At 33.9% G+C, this 12,007-nt stretch overlaps 1 pseudogene; it reads left to right on the top strand.

The window, feature by feature from the left end:
- Positions 1-682: 682 nt before the first annotated feature.
- On the top strand, positions 683-10,014 carry LOC136064141 (U-box domain-containing protein 33-like; annotated as a pseudogene).
- The last annotated feature ends 1,993 nt before the right edge of the window (positions 10,015-12,007 follow it).

The raw sequence follows: 12,007 nt of genomic DNA, 5'->3' as shown, positions 1-12,007 counted from the left end.
CACTTCTAGACGAGGCGCTAGACGACAAATGTCAAAGAAGAAAATCTCATAAATGTGAGGGGTAGGAGAGGGATTCTACTATTTATAGGCAGTAGAATTTGGCATCTGAAACGACGCAACCAACCAAAGGATGACATGTGGCATACTCCTCGAAAAAGTAAATCAATGCGACTAGTCACCAATGAGATCATGACATGTGGCATACCTAACCCCTGACACAAGGACACGTCCAAAAAATAGCATTAGGTTATATTGTACCTTGGACGACCCCTGGACAAAGGAACAACTGATGGTGAACTAAGAATTAAGCCAACTCCAAGCTCGTCCATGTTAAGAAGGCAAGAATGAACCTCCTTTATAGAACTGGTCATCCATACACTTGAGGCAACTAAGCCTCAAAGCAAAGATAACTGCTAATGCGAGTACCATATCAATATAGAGAAGGTAGCTTAAATGGAGCTGTCGCAGATGTTAGATCCTCATTGTTGCAAGAAAGTCGAAACGCTAGAGTGGAGCATCAACCGACTTGAGATTATCATCTGTGAGGCAAAATGATGGGCAAATACCCATCAATCCAGCCCAAAATTCCTTCTGCAATGAAACGTTTGGAGGAAGCAGAACTGAGGTTTTCTCCCTCGGTGGTATTGAAGAGCTCTCAGCTCCATGTAACAGTTTGTATGTCATGGCGAGTACTGATGAATGGGTTCAGTTTTCAAGGAGTTATCCACCTGGTTCAAATTATTCAGCATGTCCATCACATCAAGTTGTTGATATAGGTCAGATTCCATCTGTGAGGACTGAGCTGGGTGAGAATGTATTAAGGTTAGGGCCACTTCCTGAGTCCAAAGAGAATCTCAATCATTCATCCCCTCTCAGTGTATTGGTATGTGCATAACTTCCATATGTTAGGCATATACGTCTAAGCAATGACGCATGTCTGTTTATTGAGTTGAGACTTCAGGTTTTAGGTCTTAACAATTAGCATGTTACCTTTGTCTCTAGCACTAATCAATTTGGTTGATTCAATGACCAAATCATATGGAAAGCTCTGAAAACTTAATTGTTTGACTTAATCTAGCAGGATGGGAGAATAGATGATATTCTTTATGCTCGACTTGAACAAGCCATGGCAGAGGCTGAAAATGCTAGGTGTGAAGCATTGCAGGAGGCAGCCAGGCTTGGAAAAGCTGCAAAAAATTCCATTGAGGCTACCCATAGGGTAAATTTCTTGTTACTAGCATATAATTTTTAACTTTTTCCATGTATTTGGATGATATATATATATATATGGAGAGAGAGAGAGAGAGAGAGAGAGAGAGAGAGAGAGAGAGAGAGAGAGAAAGAGTTCAGGAAAAAAATATCATTATTGAGATGAAATTCATATTTTCTTTTCTCGTCATTGTACAGATCTTGTACATAACAATTAAATCACTTGAACCATATATCATATTTAGGATGAGATGATGGGCAAGATCCCAGTGCACTATGCATGGAATTTCTTCTATTACGAACTTGAAAAATTCCATATTCTTACATAAATTGCCTATTTGCAGGCTAAGGTGTCAGAAAGCTTATATGATGAAGAGTTGAAAAAAAGAAAAGAAATTGAGTAAGCACTAGCAAAAGAAAAGGAAAAACTTATAAAGATGAAGAAACAGAGAAATGAATTCATGGAACAACTCCAAATTGTCCTGGATAAAAGCTCATTGTTTGAGAATCAAATTGCAGAATCTGATAAGATAGTAAAGGATTTGGAGCAGAGGATTGCCTTAGATGTGGAACAGTTACAATATTACAAAAAGGAATGGGATGAGTTGCAAATAGAGCATTGTAATGCACTAAAAGAAGTTCAAGATCTGAGAAGCAAACAAGGAGAGGTATCAAGCGCACACGTCTTACTTCCTCTCTGAGTTCTCTTATTTGGAGATCAAGGAAGCAACTCAAAACTTTGATCCATCTCTGAAAAGTAGGCAAGGAAGATATAGGAGCATTTATAAAGGCGTCTGGCATCACATGCAGGTGGCTATAAAGATGCTACACCATCATAGTTTGCAAGAACCCTTCGGATTACAATGTGAGGTAGGATGGTTCCTGCCCTGCATATTTATATGTGAACTGGGTGAATTAATTGTTCTAACTCATATGTCATTGGGAGCATTGACTATATATCTATTTAGGACTTGAAAATCTAAATGATCAGCAATGTAAATTACTTGCAGGTTTTCTTACATCTCCAGTACTAGGGTCAAATTGGTGTGTGTGGCACATTTAATGGGTTTCATATCGTTTGATGATCCAAATTGATGGCTATGCCCAAAATAAATGTAAATATTATTGATTATTGAATGACTGACATACATTTTGTTTGATCTAAATTTTTGCCTTAAATTATGTGTTTCATGATTTATCCATATGTCAACACCATTACCATATTTTATTTACTCTGTTATATTTTTCGCAAATTAAAAGACATTTTTTTCATTAAAAAAAAAAATCCAAATCTAACACTAGTTGTATCCACATTGACTCATGCTAGTTGGGTGTATTTCAGGTTGATATATTGAGTAAATTGAGGCATCCCAATCTTGTCACACTAATTGGATCCTGCCAAGAAGCTTGTGCTCTCATCTATGAGTATCTCCCCAATCGGAAGCCTTGGAGATCAACTTAGATGCAAGGACAAGATGGCCCAATTATCATGGAAAACTCAAATAAGCATAGCCACTGGGTTGTACCGTCTACTCATCTTTCTTCATTAATACATGGTGATTTGACTCCTGCCAATATCCTCCTCGATGCCAACTTCGTTAGCAAACTAAGTGACTTTGGTATTTGTCACCTTTTACCTCATGATCAAAGTTCAAGGAACACAGCACTAGGCGCTTTTGCATACATGGATCCCGAGTTCCTTTCAACAGGAAAGCTTACTTTAAAGTCAGATGTTTATTCATTTGGAATCATATTATTGCAGTTATTGACTGGAAGGCCAGCCATAAGAATAACAAAGGATGTGCTATATGCATTAGATGCTGGTAAGTTGAAAGAGCTCCTGGATCCTTTGGCTGGAGATTGGCCAATTAAGCAGGCTGAACAGTAGGCTTACTTGGCTTTGAGGTGTTGTAATCCAAAGTAAAAGAACCGTCCAGACCTTGGCTCAGAGGTCTTGACTGTACTTGAATCAATAAGCACTACATGTGGAGTCTCATCCTCAACCTTCCTGGGATCTGAAGAGAATTTCAAACCTCCCGCATATCTTGTGTGCCCCATCTCTCATGTAAGTTTTTTGGTTTTTCAATTGATAAATTAATCTCCCTCCTGTTAGAAATATTTGCCCTCAAAAACAATATCATGCATTTTTTATTTGATAATAAAAATTTATTTTCACAGTCATTATTTTATAGGTATATTTCATTGTTTAAATGTGGCATGTGATGTCACTTCTGTAGAAAAATCATGTTAATGGTTAAGGAACCAAAGACAGGGAGTAATGATTTTTCATAGATTATTAAATTGTTCTAGCCTGTGGATATTAATTAAATATTACCACTAAAGCCTACACTTGTTGTGCTGCTATATAATAGGATGATTTACTCCATCATTGAGGTAGTGACTTTAAGCAGACAAGTGGGTGTAATGTAACAAGTACATACACTAAATTGGATCCGATCAAGGACACCTTATGGAGCGATCACTGTTAATTAAAAGGTTGCCTTATCACAATTTTTCTATTGTCCTTAAACATGAGGGGTTTGTGTATATTTATTTATTATGCACATAACTTTGACAATGTCAACTGGTGATGCTGATTTTTAAAGGCTATATATAGACACGTTGGGTTATGTGTGTAATGAGTAAAATATATAAATGCTCAACAATGAATCCACCAGTCTCTAAATAAGATAGTATATTCAGTTGATTTTCATATTGAAGTTGGACTCAAAACAAAACCAGCCGGTGACATTTTTCAAAAAAATGTTTTTCATATATATAATATTGTATATATATATTTAAAGAGTTTTTAAAGATATTTTGGAGTCCAATAGAAATTATAAAATCAAGAAATTAAGGGTTACATAAGCTAGGGACATGACAGTGATATTAATCCAGTCCTAGTGGCTTGTGGGAATATAGTATGGTGGAAGGACATAGATATAAATTTGTAAGTAATGGGACCTCATTTGTAATTCTCTAATCTTCAGGGGTCAATTGCAATGTGTTGATGGACATTATTGCAATTTGTAGAAGTTCAAATATTTTCTTGATATGATTGAGAAAATTAAGGAATATTTTTGGAAAGAGTTTCAAGAAAAGTCAATAACGTTCAAAAAAGGTTATTGATAAAATCCTACGGCTGAAGATTAGGATCCCTAAGGATCCCACGTCCAATCTCTCTCTAGGGTTTTAGAAGTCTACTATAAAATAAGATTTTATAATATCATATTTAGTGGTTGGCCATCAGAACTACTGAGTTATACTGCAGTCTTCTGAAAACTCAAAAAGAAACAGAGAGAGAGACGTGAATACCTTGGGAGGCAACACACTTGGGTTGCTAAGAGAGGTACGCAATTTTGTTCTATTCAGAATCTATGGTTGTGTGGTACAACGATCTTTAAAAATGAAAATATAAATTTTTGTTCTATATTGCTTCCGCAAAACTTTCAGTGGTATCAGAGCAAACCACACCTAATCATGGATTTTGAATCGTTATTTAATTTCAGTATGTGTGCCGATATGCCATGATTGATACATGTGATATGTTAATTGTTTTTTATTCGGAGAAGTTGAGAACAACGAAGATCCGTGCGTGATTAATATATATGTGATATATTGATTGTTTGGTTCCGATACGTTTTAGTATTCTTGATTCACTATGTTGATCTGTGCCGTGATTGATTATATCATTATGTCTCTTGCATCATACTCTTCAGTTGTGCGCCTTAGTGCTTTATGGATTGTCTATTATAATTTGATGACTATTGCCTTATGGATTGCTTTATGGATTGTCTTTCTGTGTAATCCATATTGATATATATTGGTTCAATGACTCACTTTTTTATATTGATAAAATATTGAGTATTGCTAAATTAAGGTATTGAATCTTGAGTATTACCGAATAGAGGTGTTGATTTTCAATTAGTGGGAATTGTATAAGATACATAAACAATATTTTTTAAAGAGTCCCAGTAGAAGTATATATTAAGTGCTAAATAGGATTATTTTACAAAATAATTCCTATGGCCTTCCATTGTCGGTGAATAAAGGTTCTATTAAATAAAAATTTTGTCGAAGCCAAAAGGATAGACTTGATTTTGGTTTGGTAGTTCCTCTTGTTTACTTCTTGGGAAGACAGGTGTGTGTATGACTGGTGGGAGTGTGGCTAAAATAGCAACATAATCATACTAGTACATATATCACACTCAGATAATGGTTTGCACTTATCCAAATAAACATGACCACTAAAATAGTGTAAAACATGTTTGATTTGGAGGCCAAAAGTAAATCGGGAATCATAGATAAATTAAATTAAATTAAAAACATGAGATGAAATTATGATGAATAGTATCTATTTGCCTTTATATGGTGTGCACAGTATATTTCAAAAGAAATTATTGGAGCATGCAAGGTAAGGGTTCCCGATGCCCACTTCGAACTATTTATGAATATAATTGTTATATTCTGTTCTGGGAATCTATGAAATTTTGTTCTTGTGGGAGGTACCATTAGTTATTCAAAAACCTGAATATGATGGATATATGTATGTGAAAATATTATTTTATATTATTTTGCAGATTCATTATGACCAATTTTAATCCCTTAGCTAAGATTTTGGATGAAAATCGCTTGTCTGGACCAAACTATGTAGATTGGAAAAGGAACCTAATCATTGTTCTCATTGCTGATAAGATAGCTTATGTCCTTAATACTGAGTCACCAGAACTTGCTTTAGCTAATGCCACTGAGGCGCAAAGAGATGCATTTAATAAGTGGCATGAGGCTGATGAAATGGCTAAATGCTACATATTGGCCTCTATGACCAATGTGTTGCAAAAACAATGCCAAGGCCTAGTTACAGCACAAGATATGATGCTGCACCTCAAAGAGATGTTTGGAGAACAAAGCAGAAGTGCACGACAAACTGCTATGAAAAATCTCATGTCCACCAAAATGGTGGAAGGAACTCCAGTTCGGGAACATATCCTGAAGATGATTTCTTTCATCAACGAACTGGATATGCTCGGTGCAGAAATTGATAGTGAGACCTAAGTTGATGTGATCCTAGCATCTTTACCTGATTCTTTTAATCAGNTTTTTCCTAATTTTCAATTGATAGTCTATCTCTTTGGATTCATGTTTACAATTTTTCCTTACATTATTATGTTTTACCCATTAAAATTGTTAGTGTCTAAAGAATTGGAATGCTTTTTATTGATGTAGTACATGATTATTTGCCTCCCATTTTTTCATTTTATTTTCTGAATAGCTTTGTTATTTTTAAATTAAATACTACATAAATTCTTGCTACTTTTCTTTTAATCTCATCTAAATCTATGCTAATTTTTAACTTCTTAGGATAACTTGGACTAGGAAACAAAATATTATGATTGATAGGTATGGACCAAATGTTGTTCCTCTTTTTCTTTGTATTTGGGATTATAACTTAGTTTAATATGGTTATTTTCATTAATTTTTTGACAAATTACAATGTAAAGGTTTGCATTGGATTTTCTTTTCCAGGGTTGTAAATACCATTTTTTTTTTCAATTGATATTCTATTTCTTTGTATTCATATTTACAATTTTTTTACATAATTTTGTTTTACCCATTAAAATTGTTTGTGTTTAAAGAATTGGAATGCGTTTTATTGATTTAGTACATGATCATTTGCCTCTCATTTATTTATTTTATTTTCTGAAGAGCTTTTTCATTTTTTAAATTAAATACCACATAAATCCTTGCTAATTTTCTTTTAATCTCATCTAAATTGATGCTAATTTATAACTTCTTAGGACACCTTGGAAGAGGAAACAAAATTTTATGATCGATAGGTATTGACCGTACGGTGTTCCTCTTTTTCTTTGTATTTGGGTACCATTTATCTTCTCAAAAAAAAAAAAATTCTTACAATTTATAACTATTGCATCCATTTTATAATTGTGGACATGCATGCAATATTGCTTTATGTTTCCATGGTAATACTAATGTCCATTACTTTAAAATTAAAAAAATTCTCTCAATTGAAGCATATACCTCGACGTGATCTCATTCTTATGTAATCCTACAACTTAATTCAAATCATGCTAACCAATATATATATAAATAGAATGATTTTGTATAGTCCAACATGAATTAAATCATATTACCTTAGTAATTAGCTTAATTAAGCTTATCTAATTCTCAAGGAAAAAAAAAAAAAACCTTAAACTTATATCTTATATCCTACTGTTCGATTTGGCTATGATATGTTGCACTTTAATTCATCATACTGCTTAAATATTCAAAAATATAATAGAAATAATATAAGAAATAAAATAGATAAATACAACAGGAAATCAACTAGGCATTTCTTTTGTACTACAAATTTCACTATTATAATTCTTAAATAATATGTACTTAAATATTCACTATTAGATCTTTTAGAAATACAATCAATTTTTTTTTTTTTGCCTTCCTATATTTTTCTTCGATCTAATTGAAAAAAAAAAAAATCCATAAAATTCTCATTTATGAAGGAAATAATTTTCTCTGATAAAAATTTTTGGGAAAAAAATAATGAATATATAAACCTATATGGTTGCCCAAAAGTCCTCTATTCAGACTTACTATTATGTTACTGCATTGGATTTGATGAGTTCTTTTAAAAAGAAAATATTATATATATATATATAACATTAACTATGCAACTTACCAGTTATAAATACATTTTTCAATTACCAAAACATACAAAGTCTCTTCCTCTTTCCCAACCTTTCTCCTCCCTTAACACTTATGTATCGTATATACATTTTTCCCTTCCCCTACACACATGCGGGCGCACACACACACACACATTTTATATTTATATTTGTTCTCTTTTAATCTCTCTTAAAACCAATATGTATAGTATTTGTGATGGAATTTTTTTTAATTATCACTACATATTTGTGATATCTTTTAATCTCTCTTTTATTATCACTAAAAATTAGAAATTGTGTTTGGCTTCATTTTGCTAGGTTCTTTTTCATGATCATTGGTTTATATGTTGTGAGTTGGGTTAAAGTTGCAGAACTGGGAGATATCAAACAAAATACAGTTGCACCATGAATATTTTAGAAATCAAGAGTATTATTATACAAAAACAAATATGGACATATATAAACAATTATACCGTGATTACATTTGCTTTCCCCTACCCCTTTTATGCTATTTATTGATTGACTAAGATCAACTACACATTTTTATTTTTTGCAGAAACGATCAACTACACATTTAGCTTCCTTAGTTGTTCACATTTTTTAAATTGTATGGAAAGGAATAATAGAAATCAATATATGTTTTGGGGAGATATTTTTTTGTAATAGTTGATTCTCATACATGAGTTTAGTGATTATCAAAATAGAAACTATTATAATTTTTTTTTAATAGTTCTTATGTGATAAAATGGAAACAAAGTTTGGATAAATTGCTCAGTAATTTCTCCAAAAATGCAAAATAATGTTAGCTTTCATATGAAACCAACAAGATTCATATTCATGTTCTAATAAAAATTATACATTTTCCAGTTTTTATTTGTGTTGTGTTTTGATACATATCTCACACTATTCTAACGTATTACAAAATATTTTGTTATATATAATAATTGAAAGTAAAGTGCAACATGTTTCTTTGCTAAAAAAAAAAATATATATATATATCTACACACACACACACACACACACACACACACACAATCATGATAAAGACTTCTTTACTTACATAAAATTTATTATATATATTACAATGTAATCACATTATTGTGAGATGAGTTTGGGACCATTACTTATAAATCTCAACTATTATTCTCATTCTTTACTTAACAAAAAATAATATGACATCAAAATTATCCTGCGCATTGCGCGGGTCTGCTACTAGTTCTATAATAAATCACTAATCAATATAACTCTTTAAGCATCCGAAACCCTTTCTCATTACCTGTAATATGATTACTCACAAGTTTCTCAAGTAGTTATTATCTCGTTGGCAAAAGGTTCTTCTGCATGTGCCTGTCCCCATCTATTAGGAATATAGCTTTGATTGGAAATCTCTATTTCTTCTTGAAAAGTCTTTATGCTAAAAGCCTATTTAATTGGAATATTTATTTCTTTTTAAAAAAGGCATTTATTTTAGGATAAAACATATCTGACCCTGTGGTCTAATCACAACTCCTATGGTATCTAATTGTTCTAATCAATTAATTCTGTTCACTTCCTGTTAAGATCAATAATAAAAATTAGTCATGTGAGAGTAATTAGATACCACTGGCCCACTGGGGACCTAATAAGAGAGAAATATGTGAGTGTACGGGTCCCTCGCATCTAATATGACAACTTCAGTTGATGATTTAAACAAAAAGTGAAGTAGACAATTGAGTTCCACAAAGAGTGAATAGAAAGAATTGGAAATCCAAGAGGTTTCAACAAAAGAACAACAAACCACAGGGGGTATAAGGCCATTTTACTCTTTCTTTTATTTGCAAACTTGCAGGAAGTCATGCAAGATCCACAAGTGGCAGTGGATGGTTATACTTATGAAGCAGAGGCTTTGAGAGAATGGCTGGAAAGTGGTCATGATACTTCACCAATGACAAATCTTAAGCTTGAACACTGCAATCTTTTACCCAACCATGCTCTTCGTTCTGCCATTCAGGTGTGGCAGAAAAAGCTTAGAAACTCTATATTATGTTCTTTCTTATTAGTTATACACACTGTTCTGTACATAGTTTTTGTTTTTCTGATCAACAAGGTTCAACCTAAAGCTTCCACGTTTTCACATGAATGAAAATTTGCAAGGAAGCAAGAAAGATTTTACCGTAAAATGATAAAGAAAAAGAACAAAAGCTTGTTTCAAATGTTCATAGTTATATGCAATGGATATTGACTCGGTAAACTTATTGAAGTTTTTAGCTGGGCGATTAATGAATTCTGTGTGCTCTTATGCCTTTCATTTGGCACTTAATATATATATATATATATATGTGTGTGTGTGTTGAAATATTCAAATGAAGCATTGTTAGTTGATTAGTGGAGTCTCACACTGGATACTAATAAGAAAAATGAGTAGTTAATTGGGTCCATACCATAGTCTTAAGCTTTTGGGTCAAGTAGTGTCTCTATATGTTATATTAATCTCCTAACTGGAGTCCCCCCAAGGTGCTATCTCCCGAACAATAACATTCAGTTTCAACATGGTATTAGGGCTTAGGCTTTAGAAAAATTTCTTCCTTTCTAACGTCGTTCCACATCTGCATTGCCACAAACGGTGTTTTTGTTTCTGTTTCACCCTCTACCTTATCGATTTGAGTGAGAACACGCTCAAATCAAAAGATTGAAAAATGAAGAAATCAACGTTGCCAAAAACACCCCAAAACTCTTCTGCACACACCTACACACACTGGTAGAAGTACCTTGCAGCACACGTGCCTCACATGCCCACATACACAATCATCAAAGCCCTCACACACCATCATGAGCTCACATACCCCACGCATCAACATGCAACACCACACACATGTGACACGTGTCACAACTCGATGCTGCCATGTTAGCCCTAATTAACACAACAACATTGCCATGACACATACATGGGATTTGGTTGATCTACCTTTAACGAAGTTTGTTATTGGGTATAAATGAGTCTACAAGATCAAGACTCACTCAAATTGTTTTTTGAGTTGTATGAGGAACATCCTGTGGGCAAATGGTTCACACAGAAATATGGGGTTGATAATAAGGAGACTTTTACTTCTGTTGCTCATCTCCCCTCTATACGCATACTTATTGTAGTTGCTGCCTCTCGACATAAGCATTTTTCCAAATGAATGTCCAAAATGTTTTCTTCAACGGTAATTAAATGAAGAAGCCTACATGCAGCCTCCTCTTGGTCTCTCACATCCTCCCCCACAATGTATGACGTCTTCATTGAGTGTTATTATATGGACTCAAGCAGGCACCTTAGGCTTTGTTTGTCAAGTTCAGCTCCATAGTCTCTCGTCTTGGGCACATTGAAAATATCCTGTGATTCTTGTCTTTTAACATGATCATCATAAGAGATAACTTAGATGGCATCCAGGAGCTAAAGCAATTTCTCAATTAGAACTTTTGAGATGCAGGATCTTGGCGTGCATAGTTATTTTCTTGGGCTTGAGATCTCCTCTTCATATGGTTACCATCTCACACAGACCAAATAAGCCTCAGACCTTTTCTCTCACGTTGAACTTACTGACAGCAAAATTGATGACACTTTACTAGAGACCAATGCTCGTCTCACTCCCTAAGATGGTGAGCCCCTTTGTGATACCCACCCTGACAAACAATCAGTTGTGAATCATTTTTACATAACTGTCACCTATCCGATTACTTTGCAACAATTCTTTGCCAGCTCCAAAGCATTCTATGACATGGTCTCCACTTCTCTTCACACTCATCCCTTCAACTTTGTGCCTACATTGATGTTGATTGGGTAGGAGGCCCTATTGATCATTGCTCCACCACAAGTTTTTGCTTCTTTCTTGGTAATTCCCTAATTTCATGGCACAATAAGAAATAAATTGCAGTTGCTGGTTCTAGCACCAAGGCCTGAGCCTTGGCTGACACCACTTTTGAGCTTTTTTGGTTGCGATTATATATTGCAACATTCGTAGCACGATTCAAATTTCCATAATGACAGTTTTCATGGATGGACTAGACATATCAAGATTAACTGCCATTCTATCTCCTGCCATCTTCTTCAAGCTATAATGTAGCTTCGCTTCATGTAATCTCGGCACCAATTT

This window comes from Quercus suber, unplaced genomic scaffold (assembly GCF_002906115.3).
Source record: "Quercus suber isolate HL8 unplaced genomic scaffold, Cork oak 2.0 scaffold_633, whole genome shotgun sequence".
Taxonomy (NCBI): domain Eukaryota; kingdom Viridiplantae; phylum Streptophyta; class Magnoliopsida; order Fagales; family Fagaceae; genus Quercus; species Quercus suber.
This window is presented reverse-complemented; position numbering and strand designations above follow the sequence as displayed.